General features: G+C 38.6%; 1 protein-coding gene across 4 annotated transcripts in view; it reads right to left on the bottom strand.

The window, feature by feature from the left end:
* Window positions 1-13,461, bottom strand: part of LLGL2 (LLGL scribble cell polarity complex component 2) — a 377,463-nt gene that overhangs the window by 60,788 nt on the left and 303,214 nt on the right. The window contains exon 2 of one of the 4 annotated variants that reach the window (XM_081937848.1): window positions 8,959-8,991. The gene's annotated coding sequence lies outside the window, so the exon portion shown is untranslated. Of the gene's footprint in view, window positions 1-8,622; window positions 8,756-8,958; window positions 8,992-9,042; window positions 9,272-13,461 lie in introns of those variants that run through there. The other 3 variants (XM_081937849.1, XM_081937847.1, XM_081937850.1) reach the window with 3 other exon arrangements.

Below are 13,461 nucleotides of genomic sequence, written 5' to 3'. Positions count from 1 at the left end.
CTGAAGCCTCCGGAGGGCCTCCGGGGGGTGGGGGAGGCTCTTTTCGCCCTCCCCAGGCTCCTATAAAGCCTCTGGAGCCTGGGGAGGGCGAAAAAAGCATGTAAAAATGGGGGGGGGTCGCGCATTGTGCGTGCATGCACACTGGGGGGTTGCGCATTGCATTATGGGTGCGGCACGCCCGCAAATGACCCCCCTGCGCTCCCCCCACTTGTGGCACACGAGCCAAAAAAGGTTCGCCATCGCTGGTCTAATATATAATTTTTTTGAGATTTTAAGACACATTTGTAAGAATATTAAAATCAGATTATTCACATTGAAGTAGTTTTCCGTAAGCGCATATAAACCACGCAGAACCACCTCAAATATAAATATTCCTGGAAAGGTTTAATAAGTAAATAAGTAGAGACAAAACTATTATATCGATTATGAAACTAGGGGAAGTAAAAAAACATATTCTGAGTTACTTCCATTTGAAATTTTTGGACTGCGCAGGAATACCCTAGCAGCTACAGTATTCATTACTTCATTACATAAAGTACATCATTACTTTATACTTATGTAAACAAGTGGGCTCATTGTCTCCACATTCCAACCAATACTGAGGTCATCCCATTTGTCATGTCATAAATTCATAAAGGAATAGTTTAATTTAGTAGTCATCACTATACAAGAGTAAAGGGACAAAATGAGAGTTCTAACAATATCAGTTCATTTTTACAACTAACTTATTTCTTTTCTACCTCTAAGAAGACTGTAGGACATCTTGTGTATTGTTTTAGGATTAAACTAACGTTTTAGAACCTAACCTAGCTTTGCACAAAGTGGAATTATCTTCCACTTCAGCAAACTGTTTATACGCATCAATCTGTATTATTGTGTAGCTTCTAAAGTCCAACTAATTGAGATACTAATTTGAGTAGAAATAATATATCAAGGTATTATAGTAACTTGATACAAGAAGGAGGTCCTTTAATTACAATAAGTAAAAACAAATGGGAAGGACAGTGTCCAACTCTGTACCAAGCACAAAAAGAAAGAAAAAAAAGAAAGAAAAGAAAAAAAGTGGAAGTAATAACCACAGTGAGAGGCTCATAAAGATGTTGTTTGAACAAATAACCTTTGCCCTTCATTATTATGAATAAGTAACAGAAAGGCTTTCCAAGGTTGTTAAATCCAGTGCATAACAAAATGTCCTGGTTCACTTCTGAGCACATTTCCCTTAAAAGAAAGACCCGTAAATTTATACAGATGGAACAAGATAGGTTTAACTTGATTTATATAGAGAGCACTATTCTGTTCACAGGGCACACATTTCTCTCTGTAATGCAATACCCTCAACACTAAGAAGATTAAAGTCTGGTCATCCACTGTACTCCTCCTTGGCAGACTGCTCCTCCCTTTAAATATTATTGTGGGAGAGAAACGCTGCCACTTCAAAGGCATTCTTAAACTAATTCTTTACTCCTGAGAGTGATGTCCTTTGAATTCAATTTGGCTTTATCTTATCACCCCAGTTTGCATATTGTTTTTTGCATAACAGAACAATTAACAATGCTGTACGTGCTCCAATTCCTACAGTGATACAATATGTTTTTAAACAAAGTAGAGATATACACCTGACTGATATAAGAGCTACACATAATTGAGCCAACTCCCAAATTCACAGCCAGAAGCATACCAAGAGCAAATATTTTTACTCAATGAATTTAAGAGTTGTTCAAAGCAGCTGAAAAAATATATAGTAACATGAGAACTAATAACATGACAACCAATTTGCTAGAGTAAAATAGAAGGAAAAAAACCCTTTCCATAATATCAACATAGGACTAAAAGCTAAAAGGGAGAACTAAGCAGTGTTATAAAGCTTATGAAAATTAAGTACAAATCTTCACCTGGAATTAAACTTGGAATTATATAAGTGCAGATTTGTTTGCTGAATTAGGACATAATTTTTATGACATGTTACTTCTATGGAGTTTATTTTAAAGTTGTCACTTTAATGATAGCAATTGTTATTTAGCATAATCTTTCTCTTCAACCTATTCATATTTTCTTTAGTTGTTCTGCACTTTGATGTTCGTTCTATCTACATCTCAGAAACTCAGCACACTCTAGTGTGTTTGCACAGGCCATTCACTTTTTTATTCAGTCGATGTTCATTCAGCACTCATTCATTCTCGACTCTAGTTCCTCTTGTTTTATCATACACATTCCCAGTGCCTTCCACGCCTGATACAATCCACACTCATTTCCATATACTGAGATAAAGTATGCAGAGGCAAGCAATGATACAAAACCATTTTCACTTATTTTGACATTTGTTCTTTGCAACAGACCATGTACATCCAATAACCTTTCTAGTAGTTGTTTTAAAATGTCTCTAATTGCCTTTCCATCTTTAATAGACATTATACTAAGTCCCAAAAGTGCTTTTTCAAAAGGCAGCGGGACTTTGTTTTTCCTTGAAGATGTTTCGCTTCTCATCCAAGATGCTTCTTCAGTTCTCATTTCTGTCTTCAAAGTAAAATAAAGTCCATTTGCCTTTGAAAAAGCACCTTTGGGGCAATCATGACCTGGGTGACTGAGAATCTCTCCATACACACATTATACTAAGATACTGAAATTCATCTCCTTGCTTTAGTTTTTGACCACTTATATTATATTTATTTATAAATAAAATATGGAGTTATTCACTTGGTTTTTTTCCTGTCAAACGCAACCATTTCAGTTTCAATACATGTATTTTCAGAACCATGCTCCTCCTTACAGTACTGTAGCAAAGTCCAATATTCACCATAAATAGGTCTCTGCTAATGACAAAAATACCTAAAGATTTTACAATAAAATGGCAGACCTTGTAAACACATGTGGGAGTTCAATTACCGGTAGCATGGAAATATTGCGCCCCCTGCCCACTAAAAAACAACAACCCAAATTAAACTATGGCCCTGTTGGAACATATTTTGGTTATGTTTCCACACAAAACCCCTTAGTCTTACTTAATAATAACCGATTAAACAAATTACAGTAAGCAGTTTGCACATTATGCTAAACCATAACGATTCACACAGCAAAATCAACCAAATTGTGTTTTTTTATTCAAATTTATTACAGCCACCAAACTCTTTTGCTTGAGGATATAGAAATATTATAAATTACATAAATTGTTGCATTGTATATATAAACCAGGACATAGCACAATCATTACATTTTAAAATATGGAACACAGAAACATATATAGCTTCTCCATATTTAATTTATACTGGAGCATTATTTAGTAACTTCCAGCTGACAAATGTCTTATGCCATTTAAAAAGAAACACAATTTGCATAATTAAGACAGCTCACTCTCAATCTTCACCTCGGCCCGCACATAACATTCCCAGAAATAAATCAGACAGGAGAGCCAATTTGGTTAAACGGTTAAGGTGCTGGCCTAGAAACCAGGAGATTGTGAGTTGTAATTCCGCCTTAGATATCAAAGCTGGTGGGGTAACTCTGAGCCAGTGACACTCTTTCAGCCCAACCTTCACACGTGTTGTGATGAAAACAGGAGGAAGAAATTTTAGACATGTTTGCCATCTTGAGTTATTTATAAAAGCGTGATATAAACAATAAAATAAAATAAAGCAAGAGAAAAATGATGTGAATTTATTCTAAAATAATCTCTGCAATTATAGGACTAAAATTTAATTACTCTCTCACAGCTTTGGGCCAAGCTCCCAGTTATGTATTTATTTTTAACTAAAAACTCAGACTTAAATAGTATACAGATTTTATGAAAGCCTAAAGAAATTAATACATACTGTTTAGATTTGGTATAAACTTAAGGCAATTATAAATAGAACTCAAAACAGAACAATTATGCTTACTTGAAACCACAGTATTTTAGTTTTCTGAAAAGTTTGTCTTTATGCAGATGTCATTATTCTTTCCAAAATGTGTTTCCGTTTTGTGTAGTAGTCTGAAAAAATCATATTTAAAACCAACATATTGTATATTCCTGTGCAGCACCAGGAATTACAGCTCCAAATGTAACTGAGATTTACCAATTAGCATGTTATGTAGTCTGTGTGAATCTTCTTCACAATTATAGAGAATCAATACAAATTACTAGAAATAAATACAAGCAAATTTGGTAAAATTTACTTCTGAGTAAGGAAGATTAGAATTTTGAAAAATTAAATAGCCCACCCTCCAAACACATACCAGGAAATACTTCGGCTGTATATGCACAAACCAGTTTTTCTAGATTATGCTTTTTTTTTAAAAAAAAAAAATCATTTAGGTTTCAGAAACTACCACCCTGATTTCAAGTTCCTCACATAACAAAACACTGAAATGGATAGTCATCCAAATATGCACAGAATATTAATTTAACTTATGAAGCTTTACAGTAAAACTGAGATTTGAGAACCTGTTATTATTTCTCATGACTAACAAACCTCAAAGAAACTTTTATATGGTATTTCTATAGCCTATTGGAGACTTAATTCCCTTAACATTTTAAAAATAACTGAACAAAAATGACATAGCAAGTAGAACAAAAAAAATGTGCATATATGCACATAGAACATTATGAAACAAAAATATGGTAAATCAAACATATTTGTAAAATTAGCTTTCTTGCCAAATGTATAGATCCACAATATCTTTATAGATGAAACCCTGATAAATATTACTAATATATACTTAACAAAAGAAATATATTGCCCAAGACTTTATGACAATATTTATGAAACTCTGAATTAACACATATATTGACACTTTAATTAAACAGATCATTGTCAGGGTATATAGTCGGTGTTCACACATCACTAAGACCTTTTTTTCAATCATAGTTTGCTTGAATTAGTGACTGCATTTATCTAACTTGCTAATTAAAAATTATGGATTATGAAGAATAATGATAATGTTCACACATGTTAACCAAAAATCAAACATACCATATTAAGGCTAAGCATGATGCATGCATTTATTAAGGAGCTCTATGGCTAAGATAACAATCTAGCATTGAAAAAGTTAGCTATGGTAGCTTGAAAAAAGTAATAAAATATATAAGCAGTTCAATACCTTTACAGCTCAAGCATTTATTGTTAAGTTTTCTTTTAGAATTTGAGGTATAAACATTAACTATCATAATTGCATCTACAGCGTTTTATAACAAGATAGCAAGGAATATAATAATCACAAGACTCTCAAGCTACCACTTAACAAAGGCTAAAAAGATTTAGATTCAAACCATATTATGATTCTACAGTAAATCATTTGATATCAGGTAAATTATGCCACACATTTATCATTCCATTGTAAAGAGTTTCATTTTATCATGGAAACTAAAATTTTCATTCACTTCTGTACTATATACAGTTACTTAAACAGTATTGAATAGCTAATATATTTGCTAATCCCATCTGAAGAACTAAAACAACAAATGTCACACAAAATTTTTGCTGGTGTCAAGCAAAGGCAAATAGTATTTTTTTTCTTTTAAATTTGTTATTTATAGGGTATAGTGACCATTCTAATCAGAACCAACCTCAAGTAGTATACTATTTCCTTTTTGAAAACAGGATAAAAACATAACAATCAATGATCACTCAGGATTTATAATTTAAAGTCTTCAAATAGATCACCTTGCAATATTTATATACAGGCACAAAACAGAAAGGCCTGAAAGGTTAAAGATAAATCTATCAACATTATTTCATCAATGCTTGATAGAAATCTTTATGTGGTCTTCTTAGTGTATGAAAGACTGTTCTGTGATCAAAAGTTCCACAGTGCAGCAGAATCAGAAATGACATATTAAGCCATCCATTAATATACTACTTGTATTACCATGACCATAAAGGAATAGGATAAGTAGCTTTTCTATACTAGAAAACTTACAAAACAGTAGCATTCATCCTGTGTGTTGTCAAGAGATATCACAGTTTCTAATTTAACTCTCTGAAGAGGGAATCTGTAACTCATGTATATCCATAAACTAATCCCATTCTTTTAAATAACTGCTCTTGGGGATCCAGTAATCTGAGAGTATCTGACATTGCCAAGGAAAACCATGAACACCCCAATTATAAAGTACATACTCTGAGGGTCATTGTCAACTGAGTATAATTAAACTGGTGTGGGTGCTAGAGTCCAGCTGCAGAATAACAGAACATTATCATTTAAGTTTACTAACTCAAGGTTGACTCAACCTTCCGAGGTCAATTAAATGAGGACCCAGACTTGAGGGCAATGTGTTGACTCTGTAAACCACTTAGAGAGAGTTGTAAGGTACTATGAAGCGGTATATACGTCTAAGTGCTATTGCTATTCCCTGTGGGCTGGACTCATTTTTAAGCATTCCATTCAGGTGCCACTGATCTGCATATAAAAAACACAATTATCCAAATGTCTGCATATAATATGTAAAACAACAAACATACATGTTTATCTATGTTTAATCACAGGAAACTGCAAGAATAGGCAACTACTCAACTTAATAAACACACAAAGGCAGTTTTAAGTACAAAACACACCAGTTTATTCATTGAAAAATGTCTGCAAAAAGAGGCAGAGGGTAGGATAAGAGAATTAAACCCATACGTAAGTCTATGCACCATTGTTTGAATGTAGAAATAAAAACCTGCTAAATGACCAGTGGTAAATGAATATCTTTTGCGCTTGATGTTTGTGTTTGATGTAAAAATAAACTGGAGTATTTCAAAGAGTTCTAATATCTACTAAATCAGCCCACTTTGCTGGGGGGGGGGGGGGCAGGGCAACTTTTCCCAGCTTACAGTTAATTTTTCCAATGTGCCATCGGCTACTCTTTTATGGTTTTGAAAAATGTAGATTGTCAGCTCACAGAGACCCCTGGCAAACAGGGGGTCAGGCAGAATTGGCATTCACTATCTTATTTGCTTAGAAGATGATACTCAACAGGTCAATTTCTTTAAGTGGGAAATTTTATTAGCTCATACTGACAAAGACTACAAAGGAGATTCAATTTCTCTTAAACTTTATTGGCAGAAGCATTCACTGTGTCAAGCCTCTTTAAGCAAAGTTTCACAAATAGGTCTAAATATGATCCAATTCTGGATCCTTAAACAAAAGTTCTCTAATTCCACAGCTAAGTCCATACGGCTACATGTAGTCCTTGACATGATCACAATTGAGCCAACAGTTTTGTTGCTATGTGAAACATTTGTCAAGTGAATTTTGCCCTATTTTAAGACCTTTTGTACCACACTTAAGTGAATCACTGCAGTTAAATTAGTAACACACTTAAGTGAATCCGGCTTCCCTATTGACTTTTCTTGTAAAGAGGTTACAAAAGGTGATCACAGGATCCTGGAACACTGCAACCATCATAATATGAGTCAATTGCCAAGCATCCAAATTTCAATCATGTAACTATGAGGATACTGCAACAGTCATTCAGTGTGAAAAAACGGTCATAAGACATTTTTAATGCCATTGTAACTTTAAGCTGTCACTAAATGAACTGTTGTAAGTCAAGGACTACTTGTATAACATGGTTTGTTAAATCAGTTATAATTGGCTAGGCTTACTCAATATGCTAAATTGGTAAACCTAACAAACCACACTGCAGTTTGAATGCAGTGTATATAGAACCTTGGCAATAATGAGACAACTTTATATTACTATTAGATTTATGTTCCATCTTTATATTTGTACAACTCCAGGTGGCATATATATAATATTCAACTTAAGAAAACATTATCATATGGATACAAGACTCATTTAAAAAGCACTTGTATGCCCCAAGACACAATGCTTTGTTCCAACCTAGATTGCTTGCATTAAAACCACAATCTCTACATGGATCTGGCTTTTTTTTTCCCTTCAGGTTTCCTTGTTTTCCTTCAGTGTGTTTATTTTATAAAGTAGAGATCTCTACACCAAGAGCAGACACTCAACTCTCAAAAGAGAAACAGAAAGCAAGAATTATCTGGGCAGCACTTATAAGAATCACCTGAAAACAGGTAATAACGGGAGAAAAGCAAAAAAACCTCTTTAAAAAACCCATAATACTGAGGAGCCCATTGTTTGCTTTTTAGCCTAAGGTCTCCACCTGTAAGACAACTAGTTTCAAGTTAAAGCATTCCTGAAATACCATCCACCTTACTCCATGCATTGAAAGAGGCGAGAATGCCCAGGACCAGAGTCTTTATGACCGCCAAGGACCCTGCAAACTTTAATCCTAGTTCGAGTATTCACACCTTTCCCACTGGGCTTGTAGCAGATCTATTTATTCATGTTAAATGTTATTTATTTAATAACATAACATTTATTTAATAAAATAAATAAATGTAATTGATTTACATTTTATGTATTTTATTCAATGTTATATTAAATGTCATATTAAATACACCACCCATCTCTCAATGCAAAGGCAACTCCGGGCGGCTTATTTTGGGGACACCACCATCTCACACACCCCGCCAAGACCCCCCAAAAGAAAATAAAAATCTCTTCCACTTTAAGGCTTCCCGATTCATCCGCTAACTCACCTCTATCGGCTCCCGCCCGAATCGGAAACACCCTGGCCCGATACCTACAACTCTCTTTCCCTCTGCCAGCCTCCACCCCGTTTCCCCCCCTACTTACCGCGCCTATTTTCTGAAGCCCGGGCAGAGCGCGGCACGGAGAGACCGACCGATTTGGAAGTTGTTAAGTCACCGCCGCTTCCCTTCCCCACCTCAGCGGAGCCCCGCTCACCTTTTCGACACGGAGTCCACCCTCCAGCGCCACTCCCCCATCCGTCCGAGCGAGCCTCTGCGCTTCCTTTCTCTCTCCCCCCCCCCCCCATCCCTCCGAGGAGCCTCTTCACCTGCCGGCCCCTTTAAGCTCCCGAACCCGGGCCACCCTCCCCCCCACTCAAACTCCCCCACCCCACAGGTCCCCCGCCCGCCCCGCCGGAGGACTGGCGCTAAGCCCACCTACCCTGCAAGCAGTCACACAACTCCTCCTCGCGCCGCCGCGGCCGCCTCTCCTTCCTGGATACCTCCGGGAGGGGGCGTGCCTTACCCGTATGTAAATGAGACCGGAGGGGCGTGGTTCTCCCGCCGCCTTTCTTTCAACCCCGCGACGCGGCTCGTGAATAATTAATTTCGCTCACAGCTCCTTTTTTTTTTTAATACTATCCCGGCCAATCGGGAAGCGGTGAGAGCCTTCTTCTCGCTTTGCCTGCAACCAATAGAAAAAGATCAAGGTCGGCCGCGGAGGTTGGGGGTGGAAATCAACGCGCCGAGAGTACCTTAGGCTATAATTCGATCTGGTTTCTGAATGGCTTTTTGTATGTGTGTGTAATGAGCCTTGGCCACGCCCCACATCCGCCGCGTCCTGGGCGTACCTTTTTCCGGTAGAGAAGACGGCATGTTAGCAGCCGGGTACAAAAGGGGGCATCGAAGGCAACCCGGGAGGTTCTTAGTTAAGTGAGCTCAGTGACGGCGAGTTCCAGAATGCGGAGACGCCCTGGCACTGCTGGGCTCTTTTCGTTCTGGGCGAGCTGGAGCGAACTGCTTGAGAGCGGGTCTCCATTTCATTGTCAAATTGGCATTTCTTTCCATCCAAAATTTTCGGCTGCCGCTTTCAAGCGCAGGTGAAAGTCGACCCGCGATTTGTAAGGAAGCAAGCAAGCATCTCTAGGTTCCGGAGGAGAAATAAATATATGGCTTCTCTCTTGCCTTGTTAAGTACGTACGCGGCAGCGAAAGGATGAAATCGGGCTTTGTTCCTTGAAACTGACGTTTTCATTCGCACCCCCCAATTTAGCTTTAGTTAATAAGCCCTCCCCTCCATCTTGAGTTCTGCCTCTCCCCATCTGTGTAATAAAGGTAATAAATATTGATTTATTGTGCTCTTCCTGGTAAAGAATATCACGATAGAATTGATGGTCCTTAATTGGTTTTCTTTGAATTAATGTGGCTATTTTTATTTACCAGCTATGGTTATCTTCCATATACCGCAAAATAGTGAGTTGTCTCTATTAGGTTTTTACTTGCATGTGTGTATGCCTATAGAAAAATGTATGGGTTGAATGTATATAATAAAGGTAAAGGTTCCCCTTCCACATATGTGTTAGTCGTTCCCAACTCTAGGCCGAAGAGCCAGCGCTGTCCGAAGATGTCTCTGTGGTCATGTGGCCAGCATGACTAAATGCCGAAGGCACACGGACCACTGTTACCCTCCCACCAAAGGTGGTCCCTATTTTTCTACTTGCATTTTTACCTGCTTTTGAACTGCTAGGTTGGTAGAAGCTGGGACAAGTAACAGGAGCTCACTCCATTATGCAGCACTAGGGATTCGAACCGCTGAACTGCCAACCTTTCTGATCGATAAGCTCAGTGTCTTAGTCACTGAGGTACAAGTCCCTATGTATATACTCCTATTTTTCTATAGGTGAAAATCCTATAGGTGGGCTGGAAGAGAAAGGGACTGGTCACCCATCCAGCTTTCTTCCTAAGGAAAGCCTACAGTCCTGGTTTCTAGACCAGCTCCTTCAAGCACTACACTAAATTGGCTCTCATATTTCATAATTTTTTACAATACCCCTTCAATTACATATTTCTGATATTTGTTCTTGTTTGCAGGTGCTGAGAATACTGGCTGTGTTATCGTCTAGTTCAGAAGCAAAGATAGGAACCAATCTTGACTAGACCTTAAGACCTCAAGTTCACACAGGGTTTAAAATGCACAGGACACCGGTGGGATTAAACTACCAGAAACAGCACACAGTGGACTCAGTTTACACATCAGCTATATCAAATCAAATAAAGCATATTATAGTTTAATGTGTCGAGGAAATGCAGGCAACTGTGGCTTCATGAACATTCATGATTTTTAAAATTATAGCTTTCTCTAGTCAGAAGTAGGAACTAGATTGCTGTGTTTAGGGCCAGGCTCCAAGTCTTAAAAAATGAAGATCTTACTTGTTTAAATAAATGCCTAGGATAATGATGGCTAACCTTATTCTAAGGTGCCAAAATTATGTTTCTGCGTGCGCCAACCCACCTGCGCACGCGCGAGCGACCTGCGCACAGGGAGGAATTTTTGCCCTCCCCAGGCTCTGGAGGCTTTCCTGAAGCCTGGGGACAGCAAAAAATGGCTCAACGGCTCAACGGCCCAACCGTAAGTTTGGGAACAAACCCAACTGGCCCAACAGCCAACTGCTTTTTGGCCTTCCGGAGGGCCGTTGGACCTGTTTTTTGCCCTCTCTAGTCTCCGGAGGCTTTCCTGAAGCCTGGGGAGGGCGAAAATGGCCTCCACTGGCCCTCCGGAAGGCCAAAAATCAAGTGGTGGCTTCCGAGGGCTGCCATGCCGGCGAATATGGCTAGGCGTGCCACAGGTTCGCCATCACGGACCTAGGAGTTGTGACTGTGTTTTTTAATGTGATTAGTAAGTCATGGAGTAACATTTTGAATATTGTGTTCTATATTTTAAACAGTATTTTCTAATGTTACTATTTCTAGTTTTGCATTACAGTAAATAATCACACTCATTGTTCTCATTCCTTCTGCGGAAATTTACAATACAAAGCACACCATTTGGCACTTGATATTTCTTCCAAGACATACAGTATTGCTGTTTGTTTGTGTTGGAAGCATCACAATTAAAATAAGGCATACTAAATGACATAAAATTTATATGCAAGATTAAAATATGTACAAATTAAACAGATCTTGCCCAGACACTAGCAATATTAATTGCACTCTGTCACACTGCCATGAAGTCCTCAAGTCAACAAGCTGAATTTGCTGATTTTTCTCAGTTATGCAAAGCTGATCAGCCAATCATTATGCCCTAACGCCATAAAAACTGGAAGTTGAATTATACTCCATGAAGACACTAGAAAAGCAAAATGAGTAAACATTTAGTATTCAGTAAACATTTAGTATCACTGGCAACCACAATTGAGCCTGTTAGGTGAGACATTTATTAAGTGAATTTTGCCCCATTTTATGACCTTTCTTGCCATAGTTGTAAGTGAATCATTACAGTTGTTAAATTAGTAACCCATTTAAGTAAGTCTGGCTTCCCCATTGACTTTGCTCATCAGAAGGTCACAAAAGCTGATCAATGGTCAAAAACATGAACCAATTGTCAAGCATTTGAATTTTAATCATGTGATTGTGGGGAATGCTGCAAAAGTTATAACTCTGAAAAATGGTCATAAGTTACATGTTTCAGTGTCGTAAATTCAAAAGGTCAGCAAATGAACTGTTGTAAGTTGAGGACTATCTGTATTGGCAGACTGAGTTAAATTTAATCCCTGGGGGGGTTGGCTGTCTCACCATTTAGTTTTCCTGGTGGTTTTTCAACAAACAGCTGAAGACCTTTTTGCTTGATTAGAAAAGAGAAACTGGCCCAAATTACTACCTCATTTACCTTTTTCTGACACTACAGTATGGAATTTATGATTACGTAGTGTCCAACTGGAAAGTCAAGCATTCCAAAATAAATTATTATTTTCCTGCTTTCATCAATATGTAGTTTTTGTGCTTAAAGGAGTACAAACGGCCTCAGAGCAGTCATTCTGTCACCAAATTAACAATGACAAATTCAGCTTTATAAGCCATCATGATGGAAGTAAATCCTGCTGGACTGGCTGCAATAAATTGCACTATATACACCATGCTTCCCCCAAAATAGGACCTACCCCAAAAATAAGCCCGTCTGATTTTTAAAGTGTGTACCCAATATAAGCCCTACCCCAAAAGTAAGCCCTAGAAGTGGATTGGGCCTAGCCAGTGCAGGAGGCGGCGGATACACGCTGGCCAACAGTGTCCGGCAGCAGTTGCAGTCCATGCAGCGCACGTAAGTTGATTCCCTGTCCAAGCAGCAATTGGAGGTAGAGGTGCGGGGAGGGGGAGGCTTGCAATCCAGATACACCATGCGGGTGGGCTGGAGATGGGGGTGGTCTTGGGAAACTTCTCTTCACATCTCTTGGCTTTCCCTGCCTCCCCCACCCTCTTGCCTCTCCATCTGTTGCTTGGACAGGGAATCAAGTCATCTGCACGGTATGGGCTGAGCAGCCCCCAAGTGTGCTGACTGGGGGCTGCTGCTGGATATTATCAGTCATGCAAACTTGCTGCCCCTTGTGTGCATGCTGTGGGGGGGGACAGGGCACACAGCTGGGCTGATCACCCTGAAATTGTACTTCCCCCAAAATAAGCCCTAGTGCTTATTTTGGAGCCCCCCAAAATATAAGACCAGGTCTTATTTTGGAGAAAACATAGTAGGTAGTCCTCGAATTACAACACTGCATTTAATGACTTTTTCAATGCCATTGTAACTTTGAACGGTCACTAAATGTACTATTGTAAGTAGGGCACTACCTGTACTGAATTAACTCGTTGCCTAGATTCACGTGACTCATTGCAACTAACTATATTGGCTCGGCTTGTGCAATACAATATCCCGAACTATAATCTAGCCAACCACATTT

This window comes from Natrix helvetica, assembly GCF_964273705.1.
Source record: "Natrix helvetica genome assembly, chromosome: 1".
Lineage (NCBI taxonomy): Eukaryota > Metazoa > Chordata > Lepidosauria > Squamata > Natricidae > Natrix > Natrix helvetica.
Note: the sequence above shows the minus strand (reverse complement) of the source record. Positions and strands in the feature narration are given on the sequence as shown.